The sequence below is a fragment of the Mesocricetus auratus genome, unplaced genomic scaffold (assembly GCF_017639785.1).
Source record: "Mesocricetus auratus isolate SY011 unplaced genomic scaffold, BCM_Maur_2.0 Super-Scaffold_100008, whole genome shotgun sequence".
Classification (NCBI taxonomy): Eukaryota; Metazoa; Chordata; class Mammalia; order Rodentia; family Cricetidae; genus Mesocricetus; species Mesocricetus auratus.
In genome coordinates, this window is record NW_024429192.1 from 65,327,939 (window position 1) to 65,352,632 (window position 24,694).

The 24,694-nt window shown below is 38.7% G+C and overlaps 1 pseudogene; it reads left to right on the forward strand.

Moving 5' to 3' along the window:
* The first annotated feature begins 4,084 nt into the window (after positions 1-4,084).
* Positions 4,085-4,704, forward strand: LOC121141981 (annotated as a pseudogene).
* Positions 4,705-24,694: the final 19,990 nt, after the last annotated feature.

Consider the following 24,694-nt stretch of genomic DNA (forward strand, 5'->3'; position numbering starts at 1 on the left):
GAGGCGCTGAGACAGTGCACGTAGTGAGCTACCCAGCAGGTAGACCAACCCATCATCCACCTAGGCACAGAACCAGGACTGTGAGTTGGCCCATCCCAACATACACCCCATCTGTGATCTACAGGGGCCCATGAAGGTCCCGATCTGCTGACCCAAACTTCCAGGATCCCCATGACACGTGACAACAGCAGGGTATCCAAGAGGAGTCTCAGTAAAGGATAGTAAAGCAGAAGCCAGAGGCCCAACTCATTGCAATGAACACTGATAAGTAAAGATATGGGAACTAAAGGTATATGGTGTGACTCACTGTCACACTACAGCTTCCACGACGAGATTTTTCTTTTCTTTTTCTTTCTTTCATCTGTTAAATTTTACTTTGTTTTATGTTATGGAGGATGACATGGGCAGAGGGGGAATGCAAAGGGGCAGGGAGATGAGTGAGATCAGCATGCATGATGTGAAAATCCACTAAGAATCAATAAAAAGTTAAATTAGCAAAAAAGATGCTTGAGAGTTTTTTACATATCTCCTGAGTCTAGTTTCAAAAAATTGTATAAATGTAAACTAAACTTTATCCAATAACTTTATACCTCTATTAACTAAGCACAGGGTTTATTTTCTTAGTGAACTAACACTGTTAAGTTATAGATGGTCTGATATGGAAACCTTCTGTGCAACAGAAAGAAATCAAACGTGAGGGTAGTTTGCTACCACTGACTTCCTTAAGATTTTTCATATGTACAACTGTACATAATATTATTGTGTCATTTTCTTCAGGGAGAATATTTTGTAGTTAAAAAATAAAATGTGATACAATTAGGCATGTTGATTTTTCAATTTTTTTCACTGCCTAAGACAATGTATACAAGAAAGGGATTACTGAGGTGAACATGATGAAAACACTTCATATGCATGTATGGAGAAGCTAACATGAATCCCACTGTCTTGCAGAATTAGTACACACTGCCTAAAGGGATGGTTTATTTTGATTTTTAACAGTGACTTGTAATACTTTCAAGATAGGCTTGGGAAGATTAATGGTAAAAGCAGAAAGGAAGATTTTCCTGACAACTGTTTCAACCTACTTTATACTTTTCTTGTACTTTTAAACCATAAATTCTTTTGTTTTCTGCCACATATAGAATTTCTTACAAATATTGATCTATTCCATCTAGGTTTATCAGCTTATAGATATTATTAGTAGTGTTTGCTGTCCCCATCATATCTGTAATCATTATGTATTGCTACTTCTTAAACATTGCACCTGTAATCATTATTTATTGTCTGTCCTCTTGATTTCTGTTGCTTGCTTATTTGCGTGCTCTTTAACTTTTACTTCTTGACCAATGCTGCCAGCATCACTTGGCACCAGTCCATCATATTCATCCTTCCAGCTCATGCCTACCCGCTTATTGTCTTGTACACAATGCTATTATACTTTACATTAGTTTCGTCTTCTCGGTGCTTTTATTTTTCCCAAAATTGTCTGAGATAGCGCTATACTATTGATGTCTTATGAATTCTTCTATTGAAAATCCTTCATTTTTATTCATGAAGGTGCATTTAAACCCCTCCAAACCTTTTAAATGCTTTCATTCAAACCTTTTATGTCTTTGCTGTTTTGTATCTATTTGAACTAATAGTTTTCAAGGCTCCTCAAGTTTAGTTACTGACTTCTTTATCATAGTTCTGCTGCTTACTGTTTCATATATTTTGAAGATATGTTGGTATATGGGGAAAATATTTGTGATTTGTCCTACATAGTTGGTGTGTTGTTTACATATTAGTTTGAAGACACAAAATAATAGTAGCATTGATTTTCTTTGTTCCCAGTAATGGTGATTTCTAATCTTGTCAACTGTGAAGGTGTTTTAGTGACTTACTGCCCACTTACATTGTCTCCATTTTATTATTGTTTACTTTATTTGTATTCACAGTGATAAATAGTTTGCTAGGACTTCTTTACAGCAGTGTTTACATGAGATCCAGGACTTCACACATGCCACTCAATGATTCGCTTTACTACTGAGCTATTCCCTGGGTCTGGTTAGAACTTGTTTCTACCAACATATATTAAGTTCCCGGTTCATAAAACTTCTGATTCTTTTCTCCCAGTACAGTCTTCATTTGAAGAAAGCAACCAAATATTCTTTAGTTACTTGTAAATCATTAACTCCATCATTAATATCCAGTGATGACACTGACATTATTAATACTCATTTCTACATTTAAATCAAGTGAATAAATGTCTCCACCTTTTGTCAACCAGACAAGTGGCATCATGTGACTTTCACCATCCCTTACATCTCCCTCACCTTGGTATTATTAGCGTTCTATAGCATAAAGCATAAATGCTTTGGATTTCTTTCCAATAAGAAGTTGGTTAAATGCTTGCTTAGCTATCTCCAGTATTCCCTCTCAGCCCTTTTCTTTGAGTAACAGAGCTCCTGGATTTGAGTTTGGCGGAATGCCACACAAAGATGAGGTTTTCCACCTCCCCCATAGCATGGCCATGTGAGAAGATTCCGGTCAAAAATATGGGAGAAGTGATGTGTGAGATATCTGGAATATTTCCTAAAGAGAAGAGATCAGCTTTTCCTCTCGTCTTGTTTCATCCATCTGCGTGAAACATGTGTGCTTGTGAGACATTATGGACCACAGATGAAAGCAACACCTCTCTGGGGGAAGACTGCCAAAATCAAACACTCAGGATTCTTGGCAACCAGTGAAGCCAGCCCTCACAGTAGCCCCAGACCACCTACTATTTCATTCACATGTAAGAGAGAAATACACCATCCTATGAATATTTGGTTTCCATGTTTCTGTAACAGATTAATATTAGTGGCTTAAGCCAACCTAAATTAATTTTACGCAGTTCTAGAGGAGGGGCATGTTAAATTCTAAGTGTAAGCCAGATTTCATTTATTCCAGAGTCCCCAGGGAAGATTCTCTTTCTCTTTTTATGGTATATAAAATTCAACTGCATCCTTCCTTATTTAACTTGAACCTCCATTTCAGCATTAGGACTCCTTTCTTTGAACACTGACTGTTCCCCCCTGCTTCCTAAAGACCCTTGTGACTACATTAGGCCCAGCAGACAGTTCAGGGCAATTTTCCTATCTTAAAATCTAATCTCATCAGCAAACTTCCTTTGCCATGTAAAATCAGAAATGGATGTGGTTATTCTACTTACTACACCTTGCTTAAAGTGCTGTTTCTTCCTTTAGTCAGTCTTAGTAACAGTTATTCCTAACACAGTAATATTCCCATTCGCCATATGCCATTACTGCTTTTTCATTGCTCATTTTTTATTACTGTTATTACTCCTGCTCTCATCAAGGATTTTCAGAGAAAGTCTTTGCTTGAACAACATTTTAACATGCTGTACATATCCTCTGCCTTCTTGGTTTGCAAATAAGGATTACGTTGAATTTCTTTTCTTGTTTTTTGGAAACTCTTCCACATACACCAAGCACAGTGCCTGGAACACAGCATTCATTCATCAGAAATTGACCCAAATGAATCCATCTATTGGCATTTGTGTGACTCCTACAATAAAAAAAATAGTTCAGCCAACTAGGGAAATGGTGTGGAGAAAAAAAGGACTAGATAAAATGCTCAACTTACAATACAGTGTTGTCTGTCTTGCCTCCAGAGATGTCCACATCTGCTTAAGTTTGTCCTAAGTTTGTGATATGTATAGATATAAGTGACATCTGCCACACATATGCAGATATGACATGTTTCCCTCAAGATACATAGGAGTTAATGTGCTATTTTCAATCTTAAAGTTTTGATAGTTCCTTTTGAGTTTTTATTGAATATTTTTTCCAGGCATTGCTGACAGAGCTCAACATTGAGGCCAAACATTTTAACTCTGTGGCAAAACACGCACACTGCAGCTGGACAGTTGGTCTTGAGGTGCTGGCTTTGTCTCTTACAGGCTACATGATCTTATACAAATTGCTAAATATGTCTATACCTTTACTTCCTCACTTGAAAAATAATAACATGGTGATAATATAAGGTTGTTCACAAGATTGATGAGTAAGATAAATGATTTATTAAGAACAAAATATGGACTTCCTCTTCCTGTAAGCGACCTGAGGTAACCTGCGAAGATGGTTCGCTACTCTCTCGACCCGGAAAACCCTACAAAATCATGCAAGTCAAGAGGTTCAAATCTCCGGGTTCACTTTAAGAATACCCGTGAAACTGCCCAGGCCATCAAGGGTATGCACATCCGAAAAGCCACTAAATACCTGAAAGATGTCACTTTGAAGAAGCAATGAGTACCGTTCCGTCGGTACAATGGTGGAGTCAGCAGGTGCGCCCAGGCCAAACAGTGGGGCTGGACACAGGGTCGGTGGCCAAAAAAGAGTGCTGAATTTTTGCTGCACATGCTTAAAAATGCAGAGAGTAATGCTGAGCTTAAGGGTCTAGACGTAGATTCTCTGGTCATTGAGCACATCCAGGTGAACAAAGCACCTAAGATGCGTCGACGAACTTACAGAGCTCACGGCCGGATTAACCCATACATGAGCTCCCCCTGCCACATTGAGATGATCCTCACAGAAAAGGAACAGATTGTTCCAAAGCCATAAGAGGAGGTTGCACAGAAGAAAAAGATATCCCAGAAGAAACTGAAGAAGCAGAAACTTATGGCACGGGAATAAATTGAGCATAAAATAAATGCAGATCAAAATAAAGGTCTTCTGGTCTTCTGTAAAAAAAAAAAAGAACAAAATATGTAGCTGGGCAGTGGTGGTGCCTATCTTTAATACTAGCACTCGCAAGGCAGAGGTAGGCAGATCTCTGTGAGTTTGAGGCCAGCCTGGTCTACAAGAGCTAGTTCCAGGACAGACTCCAAAGCAACACAGAGAAATCCTGCCTTGAAAAAAATTTTAAATATATATGAATAGTACCAAGTAATTAGGAAACAGCATATGTGCCACCTGTTATGTAAAACAAATTTAATTTATAAAGCCTAAGACCAAGATTAAATAATGAATTACATCTTCTTTTTCCTTTATGTTACTGTGCAGTGTGTATAAGCACCAGAAATATTAGATACATCCCTCCCTAACAAAGAGAGTCACCAATGATAGAGGTCTGTCATTGCCCCATCACAGGATCATCAGTGACGAAAGACCTGTCATTGTCCCAGAGAGTTGGTGACCTGCAACTGATTCTCTCTTGGTTCTGAGAAGAAATGTCTACTCCTTCCTTGAAAGAACAGATAGAAGTTGAGTAAAATTTCCTGTGCTTCCCTTTTTTTCTTTGAAGTGACTACCTACATTTTATTTGTAGTCAACTTCATTGGAAGGAATGCTGGGAAGAATGGGAAAGTGAGTTTGGCTTTACCTGAAAGAAAAATTATAATCTGATCTTTATTAATTGAGCTGGAAGATCTGATATTATGATTCTTGAGTCCAGAGACTAATGAAAACTTTTGATATTGAAGTGTCACTAAAACTTCAATGATAATGTCCCCAGAAAAAAAAAGTACAGTATTCCCAGTCATAGTAGTTTCTTCTTGCTATTATAAAATATTCTGTCAAAATAAAATTTGAGGGGGACAGGATTTCCTTCATCTTACACTCTATTAACAGCACAGAAGTAGTCCAATAGCAGAAGCATAAGAATACGATCACATCACATCCGTAATGAGGCACAGAGAGCAAGGAATGCATTTGTGCTTGTGGTCAGTTTGCCTTCTCTATCTTATGCGGTTCATAATCTCCATCCTACAGATTGTCATCACCTAGGGTGGGCATGTCTATCCACCTCCGTTAATTTAATCAAGATTATTTCCCATAGACATGACCCAATCTATAATTCCTCACTGAGACACCTTTGTCAGTGATTCTAAGTTGTGTCCACAATGAAAGCTAAGCCAGCAGGACTCTACCTCTTGCCGACAACACATAAGCACATAAGCACATCACTTCTAAACTGTTATGATTCATCCCTTTTCCCCCCAGAGTGGCAGGTTTATCTCATAATCAAATATAGTATAACTCTAAAGTCCTCATCATCTTTAAAAAAACCAACAGGGAGAAAGAGCTCAATAGTGCTTACTGTTCTTGCAGAGGACCCAGGTTCAGTCACCAGCATCTACACAGTGGCTCAGTGTAACTCCAATTCCAGGGAATCCAATGCCTTCTTCATGCTTCCACGGTCTCCTTCATACATGTGCTGCACATAATGACAAGCAGAAACAAGTCCACACATGTGATATTTTTTATTCCAACCCATTAAAAGTCTTTTTATTGCTAGCTCCTAAAAAATAAAAAAATAACTTATATCCTTCTAACCTATGATGAGACGATAAATATTAATATTTCAAAATAAAAGAATCAGGACACACATAAAAAACATCACACTAAAGCAAAATCAAAATAAAAACAACAAATCCTGGAGCTCTGTGTCTGGTACCTGGTACTAAAAAAGACATAAGTTGTGCTCCAAAGTGCTTGAGTAACCCCATGTCTAGCTCTACACCATGCAGTACACACATTCTTTCTCTTTGATTTAGGCTGGTTCCACTCCATATCTACAGCTCTCCTGGAAAGATGTCTTATGGCCCTTGTATGTCCAGTATCCTGGGATCTCTATTGCAACTGAAGCTTCATCTTGTCATCTCTTTTTGTTTTTTGTTTTGGTTTGGTTTGGTTTGGTTTGGTTTTGGTTTTTCAAGACAAGTTTCCTCTGCGTATAATAGCTCTGGCTGTCCTCGAACTCACTCTGTAGACCAGGCTGGCCTTGAACTCACAGAGATCTGCCTACCTGCCTCCACTGAGGCTTCATCTTTACAGTTTAAAACAATGACCTCACAGGGCCTCTTTCCGGAAGCTGAAAGCCTTCTGCACAATTCTTGTCTTCAGTTACTCTCCTTGACCAGACAATCTTGCTTCTTTACCTTCAAAATCCAGACCATGTGGATGAAATTTATGACATTGTCAAGTTACCCTGACAACTCAAAACATTTCCAAAGACAAGGAGGGAAAACATGATCAGATTCATCACAGCAATGGCCTCACTTGTTGATACCTTAATTTTACTTAATTTATCTGCCTTAATTTTATTTCCTGTTGTTGTCCTAAAATTCCTTGACAAAAGCAATTTAGGGAACACATAGGGTATTCTTTGTTGCAATTCTGAGTCACATCCATAGCAGGGAAGTCAACATGGAGAAAGTTTTAGGCAATTTGTCACATCACAGCTATAATCAGGAACAGCGAGCAATAAATTATTCCACTTTGTAGTTGAAGATTCTCCTGGCTGTAGAAGAGTGCCGCCCACTGTGGATAGGTCTTCAAATATTGTAATCAAGACAAGTCTCCACAAACTTGGCCTCAGGCCAACCTAATCTAGAAAATTGCCCACCAACTGATTCTTACTAAGTGACTCTAGTTGTGAGTCATCACACCCCTTGGATTTAAATGTATAGTTCACAGAGTGCTTTGTTTCTTCAGTTTAGTTAACTTTTGGGTTTAGTTGTCTTTTGCTAAATTTGAAAGACAAATTCAGAAGCCTGAATAATTCTCTCGCCTAATTCTCTCACTTAACAGTGGGAAATAGAAATAAATGATGACCTAGTCTCCCTCATTTAGAACAAGTCTCAAGCCTGACTTATTTTCTTGGGTGAAGCACAAAGCACATCAGTAGTATCAGAGAAAGTAAAAAGAAATAATAACAATAATAATGATGATTGATGATGATGATGATAAAATAAAAATACGAGAATGTACCTAGCACAAAATAATCTTTGTCTAATTTAGAATGGAGCTTCAAACTCATTTGTAAAGCTCTGCATTTCATTAACGTTTTGTCTCACTTTCTGAAGTCATTAACCCATTAATTAAGATTGTGTGTGGCTGTCAGGAAAAGCTACTCAATTGCTTTTGTCTGGCCTACAATAAACACCAACAGGGAGACAGGTTGACATTAATTATGCTAACGCCTTGTACTCTATCGATGTCAGTTCTCATTGGCAGCTTCCTAACATCGACATTTAGTATGTTTATTTCCTGCTCTGCTCAGCAGCAACAGCAGTAGCAGCAGGAAACACTGCACCTCAATATGTGGCACACTTCCAGGTGCCTGTGTTTGGCAATGGAAGTCACATCTTGCCTACTGTTTTGTTGTTGCTATTTTGTTTCATTGACCCCTTTGAGCCAATTTAAATTTCCAAAAGGGGGATATTGTTTCTCTAGCTCTCTTATTACGGGGAGTAGAAATTACCATATTAATAACTGTAGAATGAACAAAAAAAGCTCAGTGTGCATTATACCTCTTCCCAAATTTTGTACTTCACCTAAAATAAATCCTCTCATCCAGTTTACCAACTCCGGGGGAAAACGTTTACTCGGTTCCACCTTCAGTAAGAAACAGACCATGACTAGGGACAGAGAGAAAGTTGAGTCTGTTCCCTAGCTCCTGTTTTCCAACACTTGGAGCGTTCATTTACATTTGTACAGCAGTACAAATCTGCTGTGGGGCCAAGGTGTTTATGCATTTCCAGTCTTGCCTGCTGGACTGGGGATTCCTTGAGGGTAGGCGCAATGTTATACCATGGCTATTACAGGTATAATAGGTTGCTACCATTCATTTAGTGTTTTTCTGACTATAGACACTGATAATCCTGTTACCATTTGCTGGACTTGTCATACTTCAGGCAATATGCTCCTCACCATACACCAGTACATATCAATGATGCTGTGTGAGAAATATTAGTACATTATATTTACAGGGAAAGTAAAACATGAATGAGGCATTCAGGGAAGGTGACTCCCATCACAAATAACTGAAAGTCTAGAGGGAGTTGGAAGCTGGGTCTTGCTTCCTTCTCTGTGAGTTATAATTATGAAGATCTCAGTACAACAAAACCTCAACCATAATCTTCTTTTCCTCTTGCCATCCTAGAGAAAGTTAAGGCATGCCTCTGAAAGTTTAACGAGATGACCTTCCATGGCTCCTCCCATACATGTATGTTGAGCAAGGATGTGGAAGCCTGATCCTGATGCTATGACTTCCTGACACTGAACCTCAGTTTTCCCATTTGTAAAGCCATGGGCTGAGTTTTATAATTAAACCTCATCTGTAGGTCTATCTAATTTGGTAGTATGTGAGGTTCTTAGTCATAAATATTTAATAAAATGATAAATAAACAAAAATTAAATGGTCCTTTCTTCAGTTCCCAGGATCCAGAAAAAGGTATTCCTTCACTTTAAGACAGGATGCAAGCTCACTGTTCACAATGCTAGCACTTTAAGCTTTCCAACAAGCATCCATCTGGCCCTGATTTTCCATTTTCCCAATTTGGAACAACTTTTCCCATCCATTGGAATCACTTTCTTTTTCATGTTTACAAAACACACGATTTGGGGATTTTACATAATTCATCCAAACACAGACTCACTCAAACTGAGTCCAAATACCATCCACCAAAAAGCATGGATTATTGCAGTGATTATATAGAATTGTGAGTCTCTAAGTTGAAAGCCTAGTGAAGAACTTCAACATGACAATATTTTCAGTCACAATAATAACACCTCTAATGGCTTTTCTTGCATGCACCATGTATGTGTTTATATTCATACACAGATTTTATAGTGTTTTGGTTCGTTATAATCTAGTCGTTCAAGTGAATGTGAAAAAATGAGACTTTTAGTATAGTTTCAGTTTCCTATTTAAATACCTTATTTAGTACAGATGTAAATGTGTTGAACATCTGCACACCCAGTCAAAAATATTTTATTGATTACCTATAAGCATTTTTGAATACTGAAAGAATATTCTGCTTTCTCTAGGAAGTCGAAAAGCGACAACGCAGGGAAGACTGTGTGGAAATCCAATCGCTAACAAACAGGAGAGTGCATGAGACATAAATATAGTGGAAATCACAGGAATCATTTGTAAATACTTTTATTTTAAAATTGGTCAAGACCAAAAGAGCATGAAAATTTCAGGTTTTCCTTCTTGAACCTCCATCTTCACTACATAAACAAACAGCTCCACGTCACTGCATGTCCGTTATTTCCTAAATACCTTTAAGTAGTTGGGCTCATTTAATACTCAGTCAACACACTTTCACCAGCCCATATGACTGGAAAAGACTCAACAGCCCAGAGAAATAGTCATTTTGCTCAAGTTATTTATGGATACAAGTGACAGGAGGCGTGCTTAAACTCACACAACCTGGACCTGAAGTCAACGCATTTAGGAAACACAGCAGCTGCATTTGGAGAACCCATCTTTGATTACTTAGTGGCCTCCTCATTGGCCTCCCTGCCCCTCATCTTGAACCTTTTCCCTCCAGCACATCTTTGAAAGCATGTGCTGCCTGTTAGGCAGCTTCTACCCATGTCATTCTCTAGACCAAAATGTATCAACATCTCTTCACTACTCTCAATTCAGTGTTACTTAGAAGGACACTAGTCCTATTAGACTGATGGACTGATGGACCCTCTCTCTGACCCCATTTAACTTTAACCTTCTAAGAAACAACCCCTGGAAGAAAAAAGGAAAGCCCAGGAGAGTCCCACAGAGGGATAGAAGGTCACAAGCAAGAATGGTAAGCCTCTCCAGAAACCAACTCTGGGCACCAAGACTTCATTCCCTGGTTCCAAAATTGTGAGGCAATTAATCACTGTTGTGTCCGTCGCTGCATCTGTGTTATTTTAGGACAGCTATTGACACACTCTCCCTCACTGCTTGGTGTAAGGATTCTCAGTCTTGTGTCTGATGACTAGTGACCTATACATTTTAATGAAGCACTAAACTAAACAAGGAAAAGAAAACAAAACAAACAACCCTCTGATACTGATGAACCTTGTTAGGAAAAACATCATCTTTGTTTCATAATCACTCAGCCATTATACTTTGCTGGTTGTCCTGCATGATATTACAGGTTTAGGTTCAGGTACAGTAGGTAAGGCTGTCGTTAACATTGGAAAGTGTAGTTCACACTCCAGAAAATGAGCACATGCTTGATTGTGTCATGTCTCTCCTCACCATATCAGCAGACTGTCCTGTGCCTTTCTCCTTTGTTCTTAGGAAATTTGAGTTGATGCAGGGAACCCACAGTCATACCACAGTTCATTGTGAGGGCTACAACTTCCTCTGATCCCCAGAGAGGGAAAAGCAGCCAACTCTTTGGGTGTTGACAGTCCAGTAGTAAGAAGATAATATTACAGGTGAATAATAGAAAAATACTAATGTATTTCTCTTAACAAAGAACACAGAATTTTATTTAAATTTTTAATAATTGAATTTTTTTCATTTATTTAACATCCCAAGCATGGTCTCCTCCCTCCTCTTTTCCTGTTCCCTCCCCCACCTCCCCACTGCTCTTCCCCATTCACTCCTCTTCTGTTTCTGTTCAGAAAGTGGCAGGCCTTCCATGGGTGTCAACAAACCATGGCATATCAAGTTGAGGTAGGACTAAGCTCCTCCCCTTGTCTTAAGGCTGGGAAAAGCAACCCAGTATGGGGAATAGAGGATTCAGAATTTTAAATGACAGAAACAAAGGACAAGGAACTATGAGTATTAAGAGGAAAGATGACATTCACTACCTACTACAGAAACTTCTCTGATGAGAGTCGAGAGACACACGGATCTTCAGTTTAACTCTGTGTCCATTCCACAGCATAATCGTAGAAGGTTCTCTCCTAGGGCCTATGATCTGTCTATTTGTAGTTTCTTGGCCCTGGTAACAGTGTCAGGTGTAGGTTTCATTTTGTGAAACAAACCTTAAAACCAATCAGAGCATGGTTGGTAAATGCTGAGACCCACAATTGCTCCAGGTGCAGAGAATAAGAAACCCTCAATGCCAAACCCTAAATGAGACGTCTATGTCACCCTCACCTCCTCCCGAAGCTTGGAGATCACGGAGGAAGAAGCAGTTGAAAGATGTTAAGAGCCACAGATAGTGGATGACTAAAAGGAAGAAGCAGTGTTTTCCAGGTATGACCACGTGGTTACACAAAAGACTTCATAGCAGTTGAAGCAGCAAGAACAAGAGCTGAGCAAACTCAAGCCAGACAAAATCCTAGCATGGAGAGGGGAGGCAGGTGCAAAGTCCTACTCCTGGCTAAGGATTTGTTAGCAACTGATAGATTCTGAGAGAGGGATAGCTGGTTTTCTTGAAGGGTGTGATCCCTGGTAGGTCAACCAGGATCCCATACCCACACATTCAAGAGTATATGAGCAGCACATGCTGGACACTCTGAATTTGTTTTAAAAAACGAGGGAAGTGGGAGAGGAACTGGGGCAGTTGGGGCGAATATGATCAAACACAGTCTATAGAATTCTCACAAAATTAAAAAGAAAACCTTCTATATATGAGAAAGAAAAAGAAAGAAATAAGAAAGATTATAGAATGATTGTTTAGTTGGTTTCACTAAATGTTTTCCTGAATTCTCAGATTTTCTCTGATAACCCAATATCATATTTAGAATTAGGGTGGCAGCAAGAAGGAAACTTGCAGTGAGTGGAACCCTATCTATGCAGTCTCTCAAGTTCACCCTTAAAATACAGTACGAGGTCTGCCTTCTCCTGCAAATATTAGTCTTGTTCTCTTCCTTCATCTAGCACCCAATCCCTCCTAAGCAACCTTTAAATCTATATATCAATGCCATTTCCTCTAAGGTATCTAATGAATTGAACATATTAATAGGAGTTAATAAGTTAATAGGGTTATGTACTCTCCAATTTTACAATAGCCTACTTGGATTGTAACCAAGCTGTCAGAAAGCCTGAATACTTTTTAACTTTTCATCCATGGTGACTAGCCCTTGGGGCCATAAATGATAACTATGGACAGAATAACCTTCCAGATTCTATCCAAAATGCTGTCACTGATTCAGTTGCTTTACACTATGAGCTGGAGTAAATAAAATGACTCTGGGGTTATCAGATGGAAATTCATAGCTCAAAATCAACTGACAGAGGCCTCATTTATTCCTATACTCCTCTCTTAATCACCTTTGCTGGCTCCTTCATTCTCTATCCAGAAAAAGAGATGTTTATCTTACAGATAAGGCTGGGTAGCAAGAGGTCCAAACCTATCATTACAGGAGGACCAGGGGATGATGTGCAGTAATGCCTGAGGAGTCTACTCAAACAGACCTGATATTTTGATTTGTTTCGTTTAGTTTTACTTTGCACACATTAAAACCCAGATGGACTTGTCCTATGCCTAGTCTGTTTTTCATATCATTTTAATTTTCTGGAGTTCACAAACTCTATACTTCACTTCAAATAGAGATTCCCACAGCAGTCTCCTATGCAAACAGCAAACCCAAATTAGAATGTAATTACTTTAGAACCTTCAAGGCATTCCTCCCAACCCAGGACACACATGAAGGGAACAGACAGCACTGATGATATTTCACTGAAACACTCCAATATTTCTTTCAATAATGCCAGAACTTGAGTTTGGAATTATGTTTCAAACACCCAGGTCAGGTTTCTTCCCACGACTTATTTGAAATCACCTGTAGCATTTAGTAACTATACTAATGTGTAGATGTACCCATAAATTTCCATTTAAGGAGTTGAGAATTCCCTGGACATCAAGAGGTTACGAAATATTTCCAAATGATTTCAAGATACAACCAAGCGGGCAAACTACGGATCACATTATACTGTATTTCCTTTCCAAATGACTGCTGGTAGTAAGCAAGGCTCCACCAAGAGTGAAGGAAGAAGGAGGACCCTACACGGGTCACCCAGCAGCCTCTCCTCTGACCTACACACATGGAAATACATACTTAACACAATTAGTATGTAGTTGATGTCTGCAATCTGTTGAGAATTATTGTACTTAGGAGTTAATCTGAGAGTCATGGAATAGCATTATTGAGTTTTTATATTAAAAATAAACACTAAATGTATTTCTATTAACAAAGACATCTGCATTAAAAATTAGTGGAAATATGGGCCAGAGAAGAAGCGCTTGCTGCACAAGTCTGACACTCAAGTTATAGATGAAAGGAGAGAAGCAGCTTCACAAAGTTGTCCTCTGACCTTCACAAATACACTGTGGCATGCATTAAACATCACACACACACACACACACACAAGTGCACACAGGCACACACACAATAATAAATATGTTTTAAATGGGTAGAAAGAAAGGACTGGGGGAAAGAACAGTTATTCCTTTAAAAGATATTTCTTCTGTGTTCTCAAATTTTCTCTAATGATATCACATTCATTTTAGAAGTAATGAGGGAAGAATTGAGGGTTGCTCTTCATGAGTTATCTTTTTAAGGAATTATTTAATTTTCCTCTGCCTTTGGAGATGTTTTCATTACTACATATATACCTATATAACCAAATTAGTCAGTTAATTGAATTTACTCAACAGTTAATCCAATACCTGTTAACTTATGGCTCTGTGAAACATGATGAATCCTGTAACAGCGAGCAGATACATGCACACTGGAGATAATAATCAATACACATGATTGCACAGACACAGAGAATCTTGAGTAAACAACAGCAGCACTCTCAGTAGTGAGACAAGATTCTAAAGCATGCTCATAAAAGAGAGGTGGTAAATACTGGGGTTGTTAAACCATATTGTCTGTGGCAACTACCCAATTTCTGTTATGGCAGACAAAAAGCCATTGAAAGTATGAAAACAATGTTTCTGGCTGCAGTAGTCCAATAAAGCATTATTTAAAAAACAAACAAAAACAAAAAATGAAGGAGAAGGAGAAGGAGAAGGAGAAGGAGAAGAAGAAGAAGAAGAAGAAGAAGAAGAAGAAGAAGAAGAAGAAGAAGAAGAAGAAGAAGAGGAAGAGGAAGAGGAAGAGGAAGAGGAAGAGGAAGAGGAAGAGGAAGAGGAAGAGGAAGAGGAGGAGGAGGAGGAGGAGGAGGAAGAAGAAGAAGAAAGGCTACTTCATGTAGAGGCTTAAGTTTTCTCACCCTCAGCATAGGTTCCCATATACATAAAGCAATTTATTGGGAGGAAGATACATTCCGGTGCAGCCATCTTGAAAACATCACTGGACAATGTGTTGTGCAGAGTGTTTTATCTCCTCTTCGGTGGAATAGGTCATCCCTTGAGGCAGAATTCATGGCTGCTCTCCAGGTTCATTTCTACAAATGTTTAGTTCTGTCCTAAGTCCCCAAAGCTGATGCCATTACCCCGTGGACACCTCTGCCTCCTCCTTTCCTATGATGCATCATCTCTTGCCTTCAACCAGTCCTTTCATCAGAACACTAGGATGATCATCACACGAATGTTAAGATGGAAGCACTGAGTCTCACAAGCACCACCAGGCCCATTCTAGCCTCTTTCCTAGGCCCTGTGGTGCACAAGTGTTTGGGGGTGGGGAGCTGTGTATGGATCCAAAGAAAACAATACTCAAATCTCATGGCAGCCTGTCTCACTATCTTGAGCAAGTCATTCAAACACTCAGAATTTGTATTTACTATAAAAATGTAGTTCCTTTTCAGGGTTATTTTGAGCATTGAAAACAAAAGAGTTAAGGTCCCAGACATTAACAAATGCTCAATAGTGGCAGCTGTGTTCATTTCCGGTAAAGCTGCTATGGCGGCTTCCCTAGGACACTCTCCATCTCCCACATGTTTCATCATACTTAGCACACCACCTTTAATCTAATTAGGTATTCAATTAATGTTGAGTTAATGTAATGATCTGGTTCCATAGGTCTGTATTTCAAAGTTCCTTCTACCATGAGCCTTTTTTTAAAACCATGCAAATATTCCCTAGAGAAGAGGGAAACTAAACGATTCCTTTAAAAAGAAAATAACTCACAGAAAGAATTCTTAACTCAAAGTGATTTTCTTCAGGCAAGTGTATCTGCTCAAAAACACTTTTGTATCCTACTTTGAACAGAAGAACTTCTGGGCATGGTGTGCACTCAGAAATCCCAGACACTTTAAAGGTTGAGGCAAGAAGAAAGAATATACCGCATAGGAGATACATCTTCCCGGTAGAATCATTGTTTAAAAATCAAAGAGCAAGCTGTAGTGACTCAACACTGGGAGATAGGGGCAGGAGGATAAAAAGTTCAAAGCCATCCTAAGTTACATAGTGATCTTGAGGCCAGCTTGAGCTAAATGAGAATGTGATTCCAAATTAAAATTAAAAATCAATATAATCCAGGATGTCAGCATGTTTTATTGTATGTCTGACATTGCTTGACATGTAAGAAGTAAAGCCTAACTTTCTCCTTATTTTAAGTTTTTCATAAAGGTCACCTCAAATGCTACTGGACGATGCTATTATAGACTAAGACCTCAACCTCACAATGAGTTTTCTTGTCTGTATTAAGGAGTACTACCCACAGCCATTGGATTCTTTTATGCTCCACTAGGAAATCAATGATGTTCTAAATAAAGATGCACTGTACACACAGGAGGTACTGGGTTTTACTGGGCACTGAAGTAATAAAAAAGGCAAACTTGTGGTCTATGAGTTCAAGCAACTGATCATCTGTTGAGTGGGGACAGATGTAGAATTTTGAAATGCACTTTAAAATATATTAGGTGATAAACCAAGAATATATGGAGAACCCTTAGGGAAACCCATTAATTAGCAAGCTAATTTCAAAGTATAACTTTTAAAAGATGAGTTCAAGCAGAAGTGTGCTGCATAGGTGGACAGTATCACTCCCACAAGACATGGATTATTAAACAAAAATCACAGTGCAAGATGTGGGATACTGTCTACAATTTATTGGCAAGGGAGGCCCTAGAGCTCTCTAAAACAGCATAGGCTATTGTCATTGCCCTTAGTTTCCCACAATAACTACATGATGAGATTCTATTGCTGAAGACAGCATATATTTTGTTTGCAGAACATAGAAATCCTTCCTTCCTCCTAGCTAGCTTTCAGAGTGCTATAAGGTGCTATACAGGCTTCTGGGTGAGAAAAGTCATCAATATTCTTACCCAGCACTGGACCAGAAATGCTACAATATCACCTTTGAAAGCAAGAAGTGCCCACTGATACAATAGTGGCAGGATATTACGGGGTAAATAAATAACTGCTTTCTGACTGAATTTGAGAACTACTCCACAGGAGGGAATGCCGTGCCCTCTACTATAATCCTGATCAAACATCCATGGCTGTAGAAGTCATAGCCCCTAAGTCAGATTTGTGTCAAGTTGACAAAAAACCAACCTGAACAACTTTAGAGAGAGCTAGATATAAATACTGAGCAATGCTACCCTCTAGCATGTGCACATACACATGCATGCATGCACACACACAAAGACTTTAAAAGGTACCATTGGATGAGTAGGTAGACTAAAAAAGGACTTCCTAGACAAATCTATAAGAGAGATCTGCAATCCAGCCCACCTAGTGAGCAAATTAAATCTCTATCACATGTCTGGCCAAAGGTGAAGCATGAGATTATGTATCACAACTCAGCCTTTGAAGTGAGCCAATTTAAGACACACAGCTTTACAACTGCACTCTGTAGCTGTCAGTTCCTAGGACTTCACAAATCTGAAACAGGATATCAAAGGAAAAAAGCCTCAACTTGTTCACTATATAACAGAACTGGAATACTAGGTAGATGTTACATATAACCAGTTTTGTCCTAAGTTTTAAAAGCTTCAATGTTGGACCCCAGCCCCCACGGGGTCTCTGTGAGTCACTGGTCAGTCAACAAGTCCATCCTGTTTTCAAGTCTAAGTGCATCCTGCTTCTGTTCCTGGCTTCCTGACCTGATCTTGACCCTCTGCCATCAACATCTAACAGGAGGAAAACATGCTCTCTACCTCCTGGGGTTTTGCCACTGTGCTGTAAGCCTGTATATAAAGCTGCTCCCTCCTACAAAAGAGAGACCTCTTAGCACTTGCAATAAAGACACACAGACACATACATTCTCCTGGCAATAAAGGCAGCACATGTATTCTCTTAGTACAAACAGCAGGACGTCCTGTCTTTCTTCTCCTGATACTTGCTTGTGGCACGGGCACCGCACTTCAGCACAACTGGCTGTGTCATGATGGACTGATTTGCCATTTTGAAGAGAGAATGCTATGGTTTCCTGAGGTTGCCTTTGTTGGAGATGCCATAGGAGGCCCTGGAGCTAGTCTCTAAGTCCTTTTATATCCCGAAGTCTTATGACTTGTTGCCTTTGGTACTGTTTCATTCTCTCCCTCCTTGTCCCTTGAACACTAACCCAAAGATCATGGTGTGGAACAAGTACTAAGAAGTCAAAAACACAGATCTCTTCTCAGCTACATCTCAGAATCCTCAGTTACAGTTGACAATGGCACACTGAGGTAGAAGGGTAGATTGTTACTTTTCAAACACCTATAAACTCTGGGGTTCAGATTTCAGATTTCATTTCAGGCTCAAAAGTTGTAAAAATTAATATATGATACTTCCTGAATTCTGAACATATATATGCTAGTTGTGGCTGAATATGCCTTGTGTATTAAATCACTTCATCCTCCCAAAGAGGCAGCCTTTAAATAAGTGTGAAGAAAATAAACAAGACACTGACAGGTCAATAAAGTGAAGAGGTATAAGACAAGGCCTGCATTCAGATCCTGAGTGAAGCCAGTGTGGGTTTACAAGGTTCTCATAATGTCTTCAAGTAGTTTTCTGTTTTGGAGGATTGTGGCTCAATATGCATCAGACGAAGAGCAGTGTCTATAGACATGAAAGATGAAGATTCATAAAAAGTCCCCAGGATAGTCATTTATCAACACGCAGCTCCAGGGAAGCAGATTTTCTTTAAAGTTATGGAGTTTACAAATATACTATGAAAGTCTGATATCAAGTATTCTGTTCTTTAGCTATGATCTTAACCCTTTATAGGGTACACCTAAAGTTCTTAGTGATTGAAGCTAAAGATAAATGCAATGCTCTGCACAGCTCAATGGCTCACAGTTAAAAACTGTAAATATCTTCAAATCACCAACTCTTAGCAAAGACTTTAGAAACTAAACAGAAAAGAAAAATGATAACAACAAGGCACAAAAAATCAGAAATTCACAGCTTCAAGTCCACATATTACCACTTAGAAGTTATTGACCCAATCCAATTCTTTGGATTGCCAGCTCCCAAATAATGACATAGAGACTTTTTTTTTTAATTACAAAAGCTTGGTCTTAGCTTAGGCTTGTTTCCAACTGGCTCTTAAAACCTAATTTAACCAATTTATGTTAATCTTCTTTCTTCCATGTGACTCAATACCTCTCCTCGGTAACATACTTCCAACTTCCTCTGCATCTGGCTGGTTGTCAAATCTCACACATCAGATTCTTTTCCAGAATGCCTATCTCTTCCTGGAAGCCATGCCTATCATCTTCTGCCTAGCTATTGGTCATTCAGCTCTTTATTAAACAAAGCAGAAGGTGTCTTAGGCAGGTGAGGAAGGACACAGGTATGTCTTCAGACAGTATACAACAAGATTATCCCAACAGCCCATAGATAGTATTCAGAAAGGATGTGTAGAGTCACAATCTTGATCCTTCTCTGAGAAAGATTTTTATGAACCACATGCTGGGATTTATTTCACAGATGACTTTGAGTTGTCAGATGCCTCAGATCCAGAGCTCTTGTCCTAAGGGACTTTTTTTGGTGTGACTCACTTCCAAGAAACCATGGCCACTCTGCTATAAAAATTGTGCTGGTTTGAATCTCATGAACTTGGACAATTCTGAGTGACTATTTCAACCATTCTGTTTCCAGAGTTTCTCAACATATTGGTCAAAGATACCAGGTACCAGTGTTCCCTTGCTATGGCTTCCTTTCATTTTCTTTGTATTTCTGTGTCTGCCTCATCCCATCCATAGGCATTAAACCCAAAGGTGTACCCTACTAAATATCTTCCAAGCTAACTCAGTATCAGCTTTTGTCCTTGACTTTCTGAGATTCACCATTCAATAAAACTAAGCCAAATGTATTAGGTCAACCTTGAATGTACCTTGTCAGCCATCCATTCCATGCCTATCAAATGGAGATGCTGTAGATAAGGACTCTGCTCCATAGAATCTGCCCAATAGCCTGGCAGAAAGGTATTTCCTACAGAAACGGCATAGATTCAGAAATAAGAATATTTGCCCAGACTGAAACATGTAAAGAACTTCTTCCCTCCAGCCTGGTCCCAGAGCTTCATCAGTTCCAAATGAACACCCAGGATGCTATGTTAATTATGAAGCTGTTGGCCATTTTCTATGGTTTCTTGTTGACTAGCTCTGACTTAATTATGAACCCATAACTGCTAATCTGAGTATTTCCATGTGGTCTTCTCTTACTGGAGAAAGGGTCCGGACCTCTTATTCTTCTCACATCCTACATGGTGACTGACTATGCCTTTGTTTCCCACAATCCTCCACCTCTCTTAGTCCCACCTATCTTGCTTCCCTATTGGCCAACAGTGCTTTATTTATCAACCAATAAGACAAACATGTACTTAGAAGGACTTCTCCCATCCCTTTCAGGTTATCATGTTTCTGTCCCACAATTTATATTTCACATCTCTCAAGAACAGATTCATCAGAAAGCTCATATGTAATTTATAGCTCTGTCAGGTCTTTTCAGAAACATAGCATTTTCTTCTGGAATGGGAAAAAAGATACAAGAATATTGGCCTCTATAGAAGAAAAGAAAGCTAGAGTTTGCCTTCTTGTCATAGAAGGTGTGTCTACAATGGAATGAAACTGGACATCAATAGCAACAGAAATGACAGAAAATTAAAGACATAAGGGTTTTGAATAAAACACTGTTGAATTATGAATCACTGAAGTATGCAAGAAGGGAATTTCAGAACACAATGAAAATAAAAGCACAACATACCAAAACCTATAAGATGTAATGAGAGCAATCCTATGAAAGTTTATAGTCATAAGAGTCTATGTTACAACCTCAATATGTCGAAGAAGTAATAATTCACTTTAGGGCCATGGAGAACCAAGAACTAGTCAAAATAAAAATCAGCAGATGTAAACATGTGGTAATCATTACAGCAGAAATTAACATAATGGTAATTAAAGTATGTAAAGAATCAACTAAACAAAGAGTTGTTCTTTGAAAAGAAAAACAAAATCCATAAACTCTTAGATAAACTAACCAAAATCTATAAACTCTTCAATAAACTAGCCAAAGGAAAAGAAGGAGTGAATATTCAAAATTAATAAAATTAGAAGAGAAAAAAGGGGGGATATTACAGTAACAAAAATTAGAAAATCTTTGGAATATTCTATTAAAACTTACATTCCAATAAATTGAAAAACTAAAAAGAAATGGATGAAATTACAGGCATGTGGCCTAACAAAAATAAGCAAGAGATAATGGGCAACTTAAAACACTGTAATGACAGAGAGATTGAAGGGGAAAAAGCAGCAAAATTCTCCCAGCTAATGAAAGTCCCACTCAAATGTATTCACTGCTGAATTTCAACCAGGCTTTAAAAGAGGAACTAGCACTAATGCTCCTCAACTACTTCATTAAGTAGAAAGAAGCTAAAAACTCTTTACAGAGCCAGTACTATGAAAATTAGGTAATGACACAATCATAACAACAAAAAGAAAATTATACACCAATTTCCTTGATGAACATTGATGAGAAAACTCTCAATAACATACTTTCAAACTGAAGCCAAGAACGCTTCTAGATCATTCACCATAACCAAGTTGATTTCATTTCAAAGATGCAAGAATGGGTCAACATATTCAAGTCAATAGTTTATACCACATAAAAATGCCCAGGGGCAAAAATCATATGACCATGTTAATAGATAAAGAAAAGGTTTTTGTTTAAAAAATATCCAACATCCCTTCATGGAAAATGAAAACACTAGGAAGTTAAGTGCCTCGATTGCTTTTCCTCTCACTGTGATAAAATACCCTGGTAAAAGCAATTAAGGAGAGAAAGGAGTTATTTTTTTCACAGTTTGAAGATACCATCCATTGCAACAAAGATAGCCTGGTGACAGGAGCTTCTAGCAAACGATGACATTATGTGCATAGTCAGAAAGAAGAGAACCGTGACTGCTGAAGCTGAGTCCTTAGAATGTTATTTGTATGTGTATGACTCCAGGGCTGAACTCTAGGGGCTCTTCCCTGGAAACAGTATTTCTCCTTCTCTCAACATTCCTTAATTGCCTGTAGTTCTTTATCTGGGGTAGGGGGGTCAATGAAGTTAGCATGTCTATAGGTGTTGCCCTGTTGTTTGTGTCTTGTCTGGGCAACCATGTTGTTGAAACTTAATGGGTGTAGCTCCCCTGACATTTATTTCTAGTGTACACAACGTCACCACAGACTTCTCGTTTCTTTGGCTGTTATAATATCTCTACCCCTTCTTCCAGGATGTTCTGCATGGGGTGTCTTTAAATGCATCAGTTGGGGCTGGGCACCAAGGAATAACTTGTTCTCTGAATTTTGAGCATTTGTGTTTTCTATAATGAACTCCATCTGTTGCAAAGGGAAGTTCCTCTGAAGAGGTTCAAAACCTACATTTATCTAGGTATAAATGTAGGTATAGGGACAAATATTTAAAATGCAGTTAGGAATTGTGTTGATTTAGTAAAGAAGCAATTTTAGGTTCTCCTCCAATATCCATAACCTCACTAGCTGTGTGTAATTGGTAAGATTTCCTATACCAGGCATGATTTTCCAATTTTGCTGAGTTGTCCTTAAGTCCAACTAGAGAGCTGTTAGTTACTGCCAATGTATGCATGCCACCATTGCACCCTTAGGAATATTGTACTGTGCTTCTCATTATTGTATTTCATAGGCACCATAGCTAGATAGGACTGTTGGTTACTTCCCTCCCTTGGAAGCATACATGGCACCTTGTGGTACCAAGAAGGCAACCAACAGCAACAGAAACAGTCTACAATGTTTTAGGAATCTTTTGAACTCCCCTGACCAACAACTCAAAATAGGGATTTCTATGCTTGCTACTTGTAAAAGTCTTTAGCTTTTAGGAGTAGCATTGTCAGCCAAGGTGGGAAAGTGGGAAATTTTCATTTAAGCTATAAATATGTGTGTGTGTGTGTGCGCGCGCGTGTGTGTATGTGTGTGTGTGTGTGTGGTGTAATTTTAAGTAGTTAGATAGTAATATGATTCCTTATGACTTCTTTGGACATCTTTGTTGTTACTTTGTCCTCCTCCCTCCTTCTTCTTCTATACTGGCCTCCCTCCCTAATTAAAGGCCCCTTCATTTCCTCATTTCCCCATTCCTCTTTAAACCATTTGTGCCCTCCTTATTGCCCCTCCCATGTGCTGCTGCCATGGTCCCTTTTTGCTTGCCTGATTTGTGTGGTAAGTCTGAGTTATATCCTCACACATGAAGATGTGAGTCAGGAACCACAAATAAGAGCAAACGTGTGGCATCTGTCTTTCCAGGTTGGATTGTAGCACTCAATGTGATCTTTGCTGGTTCTAACTCATTTACCTGCAAAACTCATGATTTGCTTTTCATTACCAGTGAATAGTATTCCACCGTGTGTCTGTGGTATGTTTATATTATTTGTTCATCAGTTGGAGGACATTCAGATTGTTTCCACTTCCTAGCTATTGTAAATAGAGTATCAATGGACATTGATGAGCAAGTCCAGTCCTTTGATCATATGCTAAGAAGCGGTATAGCTGAGTTCTATGGTGGATTTGTTTTTAGTTTGATGAGTGTTCTCCACACTGATTTTCAGGGTGACTGGACCAATCTGTAATCCTACCAACAGGGAATGAGGGTTTCCTGGGTTTTGTCTTCTTGATTGTCACCATTCTGACTGGAGAACAATGACATCTCAAAGTATTTTGACTTTCATTTCCCTAATTGCTTGGGATGATGATGAACACATTTCAAATAATTCTCAGCCACTTTTATTCCATCTTTTGAAAATTCTCTGTTCAAGTTCATAGCCCATGTTTTAAATGGATCTATTGATTATGTTTGTCTTCTCAATGAACCCGATCTAGATTCATTGATCCTTGGTTCTTTGTATTGTTTCCTTTGTTTTATTCCATTAATTTTTTATCTGATTTTTATTATTTCTTGCCATCTACGGGATCTGGGTTTCATTTGTTCTTCTTTTTTCAAATTTTTGAGTTGCAGCATTGAGTGATTTATTTGTGCTCTTTTTGATTTTTTAATGTGGGCATTTAAAGCTATAAATTACCATTGTGGGACAGCTTCTAATTCATCCCAGAGGTTTTGTTGTATTGTGTTTTCATTCTCATTAGTTCTGGAAATTTTTGTTTCTTTCTTGATTTCCTCTTTGAACTATCCATGACGGTTGTTTAATCTCCATGAGTTCGTGTTCTTACTAAGTATTTGTTTGCTGGTGTTTTAAAGGCTTACTGTATTATGGTCACATAGGATACACAAAGCAATTTCACCTGTTCTGAATTTAATCTTTGTTTTGTGTCCCAGGATGCAATCCATCTTAGAGAAACTTCCACAGTGTGCTGAGTAGAATATATATGCATGGATACTTGGATGGACTCTGTATGTAGCATGAATAATAAAAACACAGAGACATATATTGGGGTTAAAACTGAAAATCAGAGAAGGAAAAGGACCAGCCACTAGCTCTTACATCTACCTCACACTAAAAGGGTGTTCCTGTCTTCAGGAATCCTCAGATTGAATCTGATTGCATCTGTCTCCACCAAACCTCAGACTGCACTAAATTCCTGTTTTATATTCTCTCTAGTTCTGCGATTAAAGGTGTGCCATCCC